Below are 12,358 nucleotides of genomic sequence, written 5' to 3'. Positions count from 1 at the left end.
AATGTCAACATCAAAAGTTATGCTCAAATTTGCTTATTTAAACCTTGTTTCTCAAGTTTGGTCATTTAAGCAAACCTTGTTTCTTAAGTTCAGTCATTTAAACCTTGCCACAAACTGGTCATTTAAACCTTGTTTCTCAATTTTGGTCATTTAAACCTTGCCACAAGTTTGGTCATTTAAGCACACCTGTAAAGTTTATTGCAATCAATGTCAACATCAAAAGTTATGCTCAAATTTGCTCATTTAAACCTTGTTTCTCAAGTTTGGTCATTTAAGCAAACCTTGTTTCTTAAGTTCAGTGATTTAAACCTTGCCACAAGTTGGTCATTTAAAGCTTGTTTCTCAATTTTGGTCATTTAAACCTTGCCACAAGTTTGGTCATTTAAGCACACCTGTAAAGTTTATTGCAATCAATGTCAACATCAAAAGTTATGCTCAAATTTACTCATTTAAATCTTGTTTCTCAAGTTTGGTCATTTAAGCAAACCTTGTTTCTTAAGTTCAGTCATTTAAACCTTGTCATGCCACAAATTGGTCATTTAAACCTTGTTTCTCAATTTTGGTCATTTAAACCTTGCCACAAGACCTACCATGTGGCAGCCCCATTTCGACTTGGTGGTTCTACGTCATCTCAAATATTGTACCTATGTCCACATCATCCCTCATCCCTACCACATCAACCATCTTAAGGACCTCTTTGATTTGAGCCCTTCCACATAAATCAAAGACCTGGTGGTTCTACAATATTGTACCTATGTCCACATCATCCCTCATCCCCACCACATCAACCATCTTAAGGACCTCTTTGATTTGAGCCCTTCCACATAAATACTTATGTCCACATCATCCCTCATCTCCACCACATCAACCATCTTAAGGACCTCTTTGATTTGAGCCCTTCCACATAAATCCTTTGATTTATGTTATATATGGATTGTAATGAAATATGATGTTTCCATATATTGTACATATGTCCACATCATCCCTCATCCTTGCCACATCAACCATCTGAAGGACCCCTTTGATTTGAGCCCTTCCACATAAATCCTTGCCACATCAACCATCTGAAGGACCCCTTTGATTTGAGCCCTTCCACATAAATCCTTTGATTTATGTTATATATGGATTGTAATGAAATATGGTGTTTCCATATATTGTACCTATGTCCACATCGTCCCTCATCCCTGCCACATCAACCATCTTAAGGACCCCTTTGATTTGAGCCCTTCCACATAAATCCTTTGATTTATGTTATATATGGATTGTAATGAAATATGGTGTTACCCCTTTGATTTGAGCCCTTCCACATAAATCCTTTGATTTATGTTATATATGGATTGTAATGAAATATGGTGTTTCCATATATTGTACCTATGTCCACATCGTCCCTCATCCCTGCCACATCAACCATCTTAAGGACCCCTTTGATTTGAGCCCTTCCACATAAATCATTTGATTTATGTTATATATGGATTGTAATGAAATATGGTGTTTCCATAAATTTCCACTTGACAAAATTTATAGTTCTCCCAAATGCCTCCGGTCCATCAATAGTTATCACAATATGCCATACCTCTGGTGCTTTCATTGCTTCTACCACCCCTAGATTGGTTCTGCTAGTCTAGCCCATCCAACTCTAAACCAAATGTGTCATCTCCTAGATATTCAACATCGCTAGGTTTCAAACTAGGCCTCACCCAAGATATATTCGACTCGTCCCTTTTTCAATTCTATCTAGCCCAATAACAACATATTAATTGTGATTTCTCGTGGATACCTAGATTACCAAATATATATGCACAACCCAAATCTAGCTCAAATACAATGGATAGCCCAAATACAATGGCAATTTATGCCTTAGTAGTTTAGAATGACTTCCCAGTGTTTTAAGGACTTAACCAAGGTTCCTCTAGGAGCTTGGGTCTACCCAAAATATGCACTATTATAGGAATACATTTAAGTTAAGTTTTTTGAATGCTATCTAGTGATCAAAATATTTTTCGAAGATATGAATCAAACTATTAATATTAATTATAACAAGTTAATCCATGGTCAACAATATTCATTACAACAAGTTAATCCATGGCCAACAATGCTCTGTATTTACACAATAGTACAAGATCCTTAGTTAATCCATGGTCAACAACATTTATTATAACAAGTTAATCCCTAGTCAACAATGCTCTATGTTTTAAGCGACAATAGCACAAGATCCCTTTGTAGAAGGAATTTGAACCTTTCTATTATATATATATATATATATAATAATGAGTAAAGAAAGCAATAATCAACCGTGTTAGCGCTTGAAATTTCACCTCAGGCTGAGAAAGGTAAACCTCAAGGCAACATCAAACCACTTCGCCTCGTAGCTAGCCCTACGGGGCGGGAGAAGGCTCTCTCCGGTCTATCTCGGTGAGATCTTCAATGGATGAGATGACCAATAGGGTAACACTGATTTTAGGCTAGTAAACTGATCAAAAAGGTTGATTTGGGGTTTTTAGGGTTTTCGGTGGCAAATTGAGTGGATGGCAATTTTGGGTGCGGGGATTGGACACAGTTTCTGCAGGGGGTTCTTTGGGGCGAGGCGGGAGACAGTATTGATGCCTTTGATTGAGGTGGATGGTCAGGAATGACAGGTGAGGAGCTAAGGAGAGCAAACAATAACTTTGAATTCTCCTTAAACAGTAGAAAACATTGAAATTAAACAAACGTAAAAGCAGAGCATGACAGTCATGAATTCTTACTTTAACACTTCGTTTGCTTAATATGCAGAAGGAAAATAAAGGAAATGATTGACATAACACACTTACAAGTACATAGAGAAACACACCATCAATACATGTAACCACAAGAATCCCAAAAAGGACTGCAAAACCCTGGTCTTCCTTAGCCAAAAATTGCAGAGATACAGTGAATAATACAATGATAGTTTCTCCCTCAAGAGTCCAACCATGAAAATGAGCAAGAAAGTACATAATATAGATCATCTAACCTCTTTCCCTGCCTCCATGGGTCGAGCTCACTATCCTAGGAGCTGTTTCAACCACTTCTAAACTAAGCACTACAAACTAGGCAGTCAAAACAACTTGCCTCTATAAGCTAGGAAACCAATTCATTCATTTAATTTTCACCTTTTTCATGAATGAATCTTCTAGAAGAGGTACATAAGAGTAAAAGTGTCAATAAAGTACAATAATTACATCAAATAAGATAATAATCCACCCCAAAAAGTCAAACAGGGTCAAACTGTGTTTTTCTGAGCTGTACAGTGAAATCTGGAGAAGTTTGCCTGACGAGTCGCGCGCCTCTACCTGACGGGTCGCGCGCCTTTGGGACCACATTTGGGGCACTTCCAGGTGGCCAAATTGAGCAAGAGTAGGCTTGTTGGAAAGGTCTGTGAATCTACTTTCCAACCCAACTAGAATTTCTGAATTTGGTGGTCATTTGCCTCTCCAAAATTGCAATCTCCCAAGATTGCTTTCTGCAACTCAAAAATGTGGCAGAAAGTCAATTTTTGCTTGTTTTTTGACTTTCTGGAGGCCCAAAACTTCATAAAATCTCAAGTCCATTGATGAGCATATGTAACTTCTCATGAAAAATCTGGAAATGCTAAGTTTTTGCAAAATAGAGTTGCCATGATGTAGGGTCGCGCGGGGGTGAGACCCGTTAATGGGGAAAAACCTGTAAATTGCCTGAAAAACCAAAATTTACCCAAAATGCTCAAAATTTCTTGGGATTTGTGCTGTGGCTAGGCTATTTAGTGCCTTGGTCCTTCAGTGAAGCCTCGGCCAAGATATGAAGGGGATCAGGCCTCTTTCTCCCTTTTTGTGCCTTGGCCAATCGCCTTTGGAACATCTTCATTTTTGCCTTGCACACGTGCATTCTTGCCCAATAATGGTTCTTCATGTTCCTCAACAACTTCTTCTCTTGGTTGGCCTTAGCCAACAGCCTCTCTAAGTGTGCATTTACCCGGATGAGCATGGACTCTCGCTCAGCGGGCAATAGATCACCGGGTCTCCTCCGGTTCAAAATGCGGTCACTACGAATCCTCCACAGCTCATCAAGAGCTTGTTCATCCTCCAACTGTTTGTTGCGCTGCTCAAGATATGCGATGGTCCATTGTGCCCCCTCTAATCTCCTCTGCAAGGCATCATTTTCAGCTCTAAGGTGCTGAATGATCTCCTTTGACTCTCGGCTAGGAGAACTGACATCAAGATCAATAAGCTCTATATCCGGAACACCTGATGGTCCCTCATCAATCTTGGGCTGTTTGCCCCTCCCTGGTACCTGTGCTGCTGAAGAAAGCGAGGCCCCTTCCACCTGATGTGGAGATAACACTCGCTGAGCCGATGAAGAAGGCGAGACCCCTTCCACCTGCTCTGGAGAAAGTACTCGCCGAGCTGCTGCAAATAAGGCCCTCTGGCCTCTCTGATAAGTAACCACAGGTGAGGAGCTGACATGTCTAGTGACGGGGATGTCATGCTGCTGTGATGGTCCTCCCTCCTCATGAATAGCCTCAGGATGTGGTGGTGGTGGTGTGAAAAACTCACGAGAGATGAACTCCTCCCATGAGATGCCCTGCTGAGCCAACTGATGTAATACCACTAGCTGAATCAAACCATAATGGTAAAGGCTCTTGTACTGCTATGCCGGGCTCTTCCTCTGCATCATGGACACCATCTTCTCAATGTTCTGATAGAAGAAAACAGGGATGTTCATCATCCTCACTCGGGTGAAGTGCATCAAGAGGCGAATATGGTATGAATATACCTGTGAAAATCTGCCCTCACAAGTAAAATAGAGCATGATGAGCCTCATCATGGGAGCATACTCACTCCTGAGAAATCTGAAGGGAAACACTCCTGTCAAGTGTCTCATGAGTGCTGGTCTAACGAAAGGCTCAAAATGAACATTGTCCAGCATCTTGTGCTTATTCCATACCTCTCCTACATTAGGTATCCCTGTGGCCTGTGCAATCACCTCAGGTGTCAATGTAAAGTCCACCCCGACAAGGTTGACATGTCCATCATGCAAGTGTAAAACAAACAGGCGAGCCAACTCTCTGTGGTGCTGAATCCGAGAGATCCTCTCACAAAACTCATAGCAAGACATGTACTGGAAACATGAGACTGCCATAGGACAAGCTTGTAAATCTGTCAAAGAGGTGGGCTCCTCTCGCCTATGATGACCACCCTTTCCACCCTTATGAGGCCTCCTCTGTATCTCAATCTCTAAAGCTGATGCCTGGTCATCACTCTGCTCATAGGTTTCGGTTTCTGACATTGTTTAAGGAGCAGAGTGGACAAAATGTATTGTTGTTTCTGCTTTGTAAAATGCTGATTTATATGCTGTTTCAAGGGGGACAAGGAGCATGAAGGGAATGTTAGGGGAGGGACAATTTTAAAGGGAAAATGGGAATAAATATATAAAACAGGGATTTAAGGGAAAAACCTTGCAAAAATCATTGCACATGCATCATTATTTACATTGTTTACATGAGTAATAAGAGGTAGGGTTAGGGCTTAAGTTTTCATTTTTTAGGGAAGAGGGGTAGGGTTTGGATTTTTCTTTACAAATTCAAAAGAGAAATTTATATAGAAAAACAAGGAAATGACATGGGAAATGGGGAAAATGATTACAAGGGGAATACCTTCAAACAGCATAAAACCCTAGGCATATTTTACAAATTTAAAATGCAGCAACATGGAGCTTTTCTCTTGCACATGGAGATCCTTTAAAAATTCCATTAAGATTCCCATTTACCATAACAAGCAACCATTCTTAAGTTTGGAGAACCTACCTTGGCAATTTGGCGATTTCGGAGGGTCCTTGGATAAACTTGCAGTCGATTTGGTAAGGAGGGCGTTGACGGGTCGCGCGCCTCACCCAACGGGTCGCGCCCATTGAAAAAATGCACTACCGGAACGCTGCTGACGGGTCGCGTGCCTCTGACGGGTCGCGCACCTGGTCTGACGGGTCGCGCGCCTGTCCAGCTCCCAAATTCACTCAAACTTTCACTCAATCGCTCTTGCAAACAACTTGGATGCACAATGAGGGTCGATGGAGGGAGATTGGGCCTTTATAGCTTTGATTTGAAATAATTTCATGCCCAAACCCACTTTATAATGTTTTACTTTGACACTTTATAAAATTGACTTTTTGGTTTCCTTTGTCCTGAAATTGACTCATTTAATGCTTTTGCTTGATATTTTTTGCAGGGACAACATCTGAGGGATCTTGGCAAGGGAGCCAGGGTTTCATACTGTCCTTGGAAGCTTTTTGAAATTTCATCACTTTTTACAAAAATTTGAAAATGACCTTGGCTTTAAAAACAGAGTTTTTAAATCCAAGGTGAACATTAACTGTACAAGATTGAAGTTTGCGAAGAAGCACCTTTAAAATCATCCCTCTGGCTTGCTGAGCACTTATTGACCTTCAGAGACATGACCTTGTAAACCATCTTGACCAAAACCCTAGACCTAAGAATTTGACCTCCAGACAAGACAAGACAAGCTTAAAAGTGACTAAGGACTGAAATGACTTGATCCAGCAATGCCAAGAGGGGGACAAAGACACCAGCTCCTCCATCAGGGTTATGGCATGCCTAATGGGATGCAAAAAATTGACACTGATGAGACACCTACTTATGCAAATGCAAAGAGCTTTGATCGCTGATGGAGGGCAACAAGACCGACTCTAACATTGGCTCCAATGGGGATGGTAGCTCCTTGGAGGTACCAAGAACCTTAGACCTCTGGGAGAGCAGACCAGTGCTTTATCATCATTGGGCAATGGAGTCAATATTTACATATGTGACCCAAAGTTGGACAACTTTATTGACTTTGACAATTGACTGAAATTTAAATTAACTTTGACACAAACTGACTCACTTTATGCAGAAAAAAGACTGACTAAAACATCTCGAAAAAGTCACACCAACTAATCACCATCTTCAGAAATATAGCCTTCACTGCGGGCCCCAGACTAAAAATGGAAGATCAGTTCACACTTGCTGCAGAATGAAAGTAAAATGGTAATTACAATGAGAGTGATTAGAGCAGAAAATGCTCAAGCATGATACCTTTTGAGCAGCCGGCCATTCACCGACCCACCGAGACATTCATCACCGTTCATTTCTTTGAGAAGGAAGGCATTTGGACCACGGTATGCTGCAATTTTGTAGGGACCTTTCCACAAGTTGTCAAATTTTCCATGTTTCCCTTTGTCTTCATTTCGGGCATCCCATCTCAAAACAACATCATCTATCTGAAAATCATCTGATTTGGCCTTTTTGTCATAGATTTTCTTTATGCGCTCCTGCAACTTAAGGGAATTTTGATGAACCTCCTCTCGTGTCTGCTGTAAATGAATCATTTGACTAATCCGCCGTTGCATAGGATCCTCCTCGCCACCAGCTTCTTGAAGCAACTTTGCCACTGGAACACTAAGTGAAGTAGGAAACACTGCATCTATCCCGTAAACCAGTTCAAAGGGTGACATACCAATTGACTTCTTTTGACTTACCCGATCAGCCCATAATGCATTTACTAACTTTTTGTGCCAGCTCTTCTTATTTATTTCCAGCAATTTCTTTATGATGTTCACTAGAGATTTGTTCGAAGATTCGGCCAGCCCATTTCCTTGCGGATGGTAGGCGGTCGAATGCCCCAAGCTGATGTTATATTTGTAGCAAAAATCAACCATTTTCTTCGACTTAAAGGCTGTTGCATTATCTGTAATCAACTTATGTGGACAGCCGAAACGTGACAATATGTTATTCTCAAGAAAAGAAATAATTACCGAGTCCGTGGCTTGCCGAGTGGGAATGGCTTCAATCCACTTCGTGAAATAATCTGTGGCGGTCAAGATCCATCGATGCTGCCCGGAAGATGCTGGGTGGATTTCGCCAATAAAATCCAAGCCCCATTGCTGAAATGGTGCGCTGATTTCAACGGGCTTGAGAGGCAACGGCTGTAATTTCTGCTTTCCTTGAAAAATTTGACATTCATGACAACTCTTAACTGCTTTATATACATCAGAAAATAAAGAAGGCCAATAGAAACCAGCTCTTAAAATCTTATTAGCCGTGGTTTTCCAAAACAAGTGACCCCCACAGTCACCTTTATGAAAATCCTCTATTGCTGTCTTGGCTTCACTTTCGACTAAACAATTCAGCAATATGCCACCGGGGTCTTTCCAATAAAGTGCAGATTTAATGATACAAAATTTGGCAGCCTTTAATTTCAATGTTCTAGCTTTGTTTCTAGGCATCCCGGGGGGTGAAGACATATTTTGAAGCACATATACAATATCAGCATACCAAGGAGAAGAAACAAAGATATCTGATACCTGTAGAGCTGAATTTTCTTCGTCTTCATCGGATAAGGCAGCAATCAAATTGATGTCTAAGACATGAAGATTTGTTTCAGCCATCAACTTAGCAAGTCCCTGACCTTTAATCAACTTGGTAGGCTTAATTTCCACATCATATTCTAATAGTGCAGCAATCCACTTACCCCTTCTTCCTTCCGGTTCCGTTTGTACTAAAACATCCTTAACAGCTGCATTGGGAACATATGCCAAAATATGAGAATTCAGTATGTATACCCGGAAATCTTTCAAAGCTTTTATCAGCGCCAATGCTTGCTTCTCAATGATATTATAATTCAGCGCTCCGTCCCTTATGATGCGGCTGAAAAAAGCTATGGGCCTCTCGACTCCATCTCTCTTTTGCATCAACACGGCTGCCAACGTATGCTCAGAAGCAAATGAAAACAAAATAAAATCTTGTGTATAATCTGGACTGATCAAAGTTGGGGCTGAAGATAAAATTAACTTTACCAAGTTGAAAGACTTTACCGCCTCTTCGGTCCATTTGAGCTCGCTGTCCTTTTTGAGCATGTTGGTTATCTCTCTAAGATGTTCGGCAAGATTGGGAATAAAGCGACGCAGAAAATTCAATTTGCCATTGAAGGACTGAATCTCCTTCTTGCTTCGGGGTTGCTCTAATTGCTGAATTGCTTCCACCCGTGCAGGATCGATACGAATGCCATCTTTTGAAATAATATGGCCCAGCAGCTTGCCTTCGCTCATAGCAAAAAGGCTCTTCTTCGGATTCAACGAGATACCATACTTTCTGCACTTTTGAAACACCTTAGTTAAATGAAACAAATGCTCTTCATCAGATTTAGAAAACACGGTCAGATCATCAAGATAAACGACCAAAAAGACATCCTTCTCATTAGCAAAGGCCATGTCCATTGCCCGCTGAAATGTGGCGCCAACGTTCTTCAATCCAAACGGCATCTTGGCATAATGAAATGTACCCCATGGAGTAGTAAATGCTGTCTTGTCACGGTCATCTTCATGTACCAAAATCTGATTATACCCGGAGTAACCATCAAGCAATGACATCCTTGATGCCCCCACTACCCGCTGCAATATATGATCCATTTTGGGCAGCGGATAATTGTCCTTTAATGACACCTTGTTCAGATTTCTGAAGTCTATACACAAGTGAATCTCACCGGTCTTCTTTCTCACAGGCACCAAGTTGGAAATCCAATCAGAAAATCGGATTGGCACTATGATTCCAGACTTATATAACCTGTTAACTTCCTTCTCAATCAATGGCAGCAATTTTGGATTAATTCTTCTCAACTTCTGTCGGAAAGGCTTTTGATTTGGCTTTATGGGAATGGTATGCTGAATGATACTTGTGTCATACGTTTTCAAATCTGAATAGTCCCATGCAAAAACATTAGAAAACAAAGACAACAATCTGATATATTCCTTCTTTACCTTGGGCGACAATGCTTTTGATAGCTTCACCATCTTTGGACTCTCAGTTGTCCCGAGATTCACTTCTTCGACACCTTCCTCTGTTGGCCTCAAAGTTGGCTTGCGGGCTACATCATCTTGATCGAACAATTCTTCCAAAGGAACTAATCCTTTAGGAATGTAATTGTCCTTGAGCTGCAACACATCCATCTGATTTACTCCTTCAGCTTCCGTGTCTATTGAGATGTCTTCGAATTTACCCTCAATTTGCAAAAAATCTTTGATTTCTTCGTCATCTTGGAAAACTTGCCAACACCTTTGATTATCTGGAACTGTAGGACGATGCTTCACATATATCTCAACAGGGAAAATTTTAAGAACCCCCCCTAAATTTATAAATATAATAAATGGGGGAATCTCCATGGTATATAAGAAAAATGGAAGGCGATTTTATCAATAATATAATATGTATATATAATTTTTTGGCGAATCTCTCACCAGGCATGGCGAATATTTTATTCAATTATAAAATCTTGTAAGATCTTGGCGAGTCTTTCACTAGATAATAAAACTTTGTAAAGTCCTAGTGAATCTTAGCATAGGCAACATGCTGGTTTAATTCCCCCATTTAAATAGGCTACATTCCAGGTGAATGCCATGGGTCAATACCGTGTGCCATTTTGGTGAATACCATGGGTCAATACCATGTGCCATTTTTATTTTTATTAATTCTAATATTAGGGTTAATAATGGTTTTTTGCATGGTATTAATAACAATCTAGTCCATGGTATTTGTCCCATAGTATTTTGGCCATAAGTTTCACCTAAATATAACCCATTTTTGAGTGTTCGTAAATATAAGGTGACTTATGGAGTAAATATAAAAAAATGTTTTATTTGTTTACCATACCTCTCGTTTATTTATTCTTTTATTAATTTACCATACCTCTTTTACAAATATGGTATTTGGCCCATAGGATTCACTTAAACAAAACCTCTTTCTTGAGTCTTCATAAATAGAACGAGGGTTATGGGTTATGGATTAAATATAAAAAGAGGTTTTATTTATTTACGATACGTCTAGTTTATTTATATTTTTATTTATTTACCATACCTTTTGAGTATTTATATTTTTATTTATTTACCATACCTCCACTTTACTTATATTTTTATTTGTTTACACTCTTACATGTATATAAGGTGACTTATGGAGTAAATATAAAAATGTTTTATTTATTTACCATACCTCTCATTTTATTATATTTTTATTAATTTACCATACCTCTTTTATAAATATGGCATTTGGCCCATAGGATTCACTTAAATAAAACCTATTCTTGAAAATGGGCGAATGGATTCACTTAAATAAAACCTATTCTTGAAAATGGGTGAATGGAAGGTTGTAAGTCCTAATTTCAAGGGCTAAATTTACCTTTTTTACCCTCTCCCTTAAAATAAGGTGGGCTATTTGAGGTGATTTGTAAAAATGTACTATGATACAAAATATTCGCCCACTAAAAATTTAAAACCCCTTAATTTCGCCAAAGGGCGAACATTCGCCCCTAAAATTATCCTTGTATCTCAAACTTATAGCTGGAATTCATGGGTATTTTCAGATTACTTGCTGCCTTTGCCAATGCATCCGCAACACCATTTTGAATCCGGGGCACACAAGTCAAAGTATGTTCTGAAAACAGTTTTAACATATCTAGGACAGCATTCCGATATGCTCGCATACGAGGATGTTTGGCCTGAAATTCACCTTTCACCTGCTTGATAACCAACTCGGAGTCGCCATATACCGCTATCTTCTTTGCCTTCAACTTCCGAAGGATTTTCAGACCAGCAATAAGAGCCTCGTATTCCGCCTCATTATTTGAACAATCAAATGCCAATTTGTATGAACATACCCTTACCTTACTTGGAACTTGGTTTTGGACTGAAAATGGGCTTCGAATCCACACACCTATACCAGCACCATCGCTGCCCACCGCACCATCAAAATCCATGGTCCAAAGACCATCTTCATCATCCTCTAAGTGTTGAAAATGTGATGTCGATGCTTTCTCTGTTTGCTGCCCATTTATTCCAGCTGTTGGCTTTATGACAGCAGACCTTTCTTCACTTTCCTTCCTCAAAACTTCTCTAAAATTCTCTGTAATAACTGGTATATCTTCTACTTGAACTAACTGACTATCTATCTCATTGAAATTATCCGCAAACAAAACAAAAGATTCTAAATCTGTTTGTACATAATTTACAGGATGATTGACGGGCTTTTCCTTACTAGTGATCATATATTTCATCTTTTGTTCCCGATATAACTTCCTCATCTGACCAAAAACTGGAATTGTAGCATAGGAAAAATCGAGCTGAAGTGTACCTTTGAGCTTGGCTCCCCATGACCTCGAAAGCAACATGCCAAATCGCGGAGGAATATCTGCCACCACCACGTCCATCAAAACATTCTTTGCTGGGATTTGATCTAAACTCACCACCAGGTCCTTGATCAAACCAATACATTTCACCCAGCTGGAATAAAACGAATACAAATCATGATACTTCCTTGTGATGTCAA

The sequence above is a fragment of the Pinus tabuliformis genome, chromosome X (genome assembly GCF_031772625.1).
Source record: "Pinus tabuliformis cultivar Carrire ecotype Pingquan chromosome X, CPIR1, whole genome shotgun sequence".
NCBI lineage: Eukaryota > Viridiplantae > Streptophyta > Pinopsida > Pinales > Pinaceae > Pinus > Pinus tabuliformis.
This window is presented reverse-complemented; position numbering follows the sequence as displayed.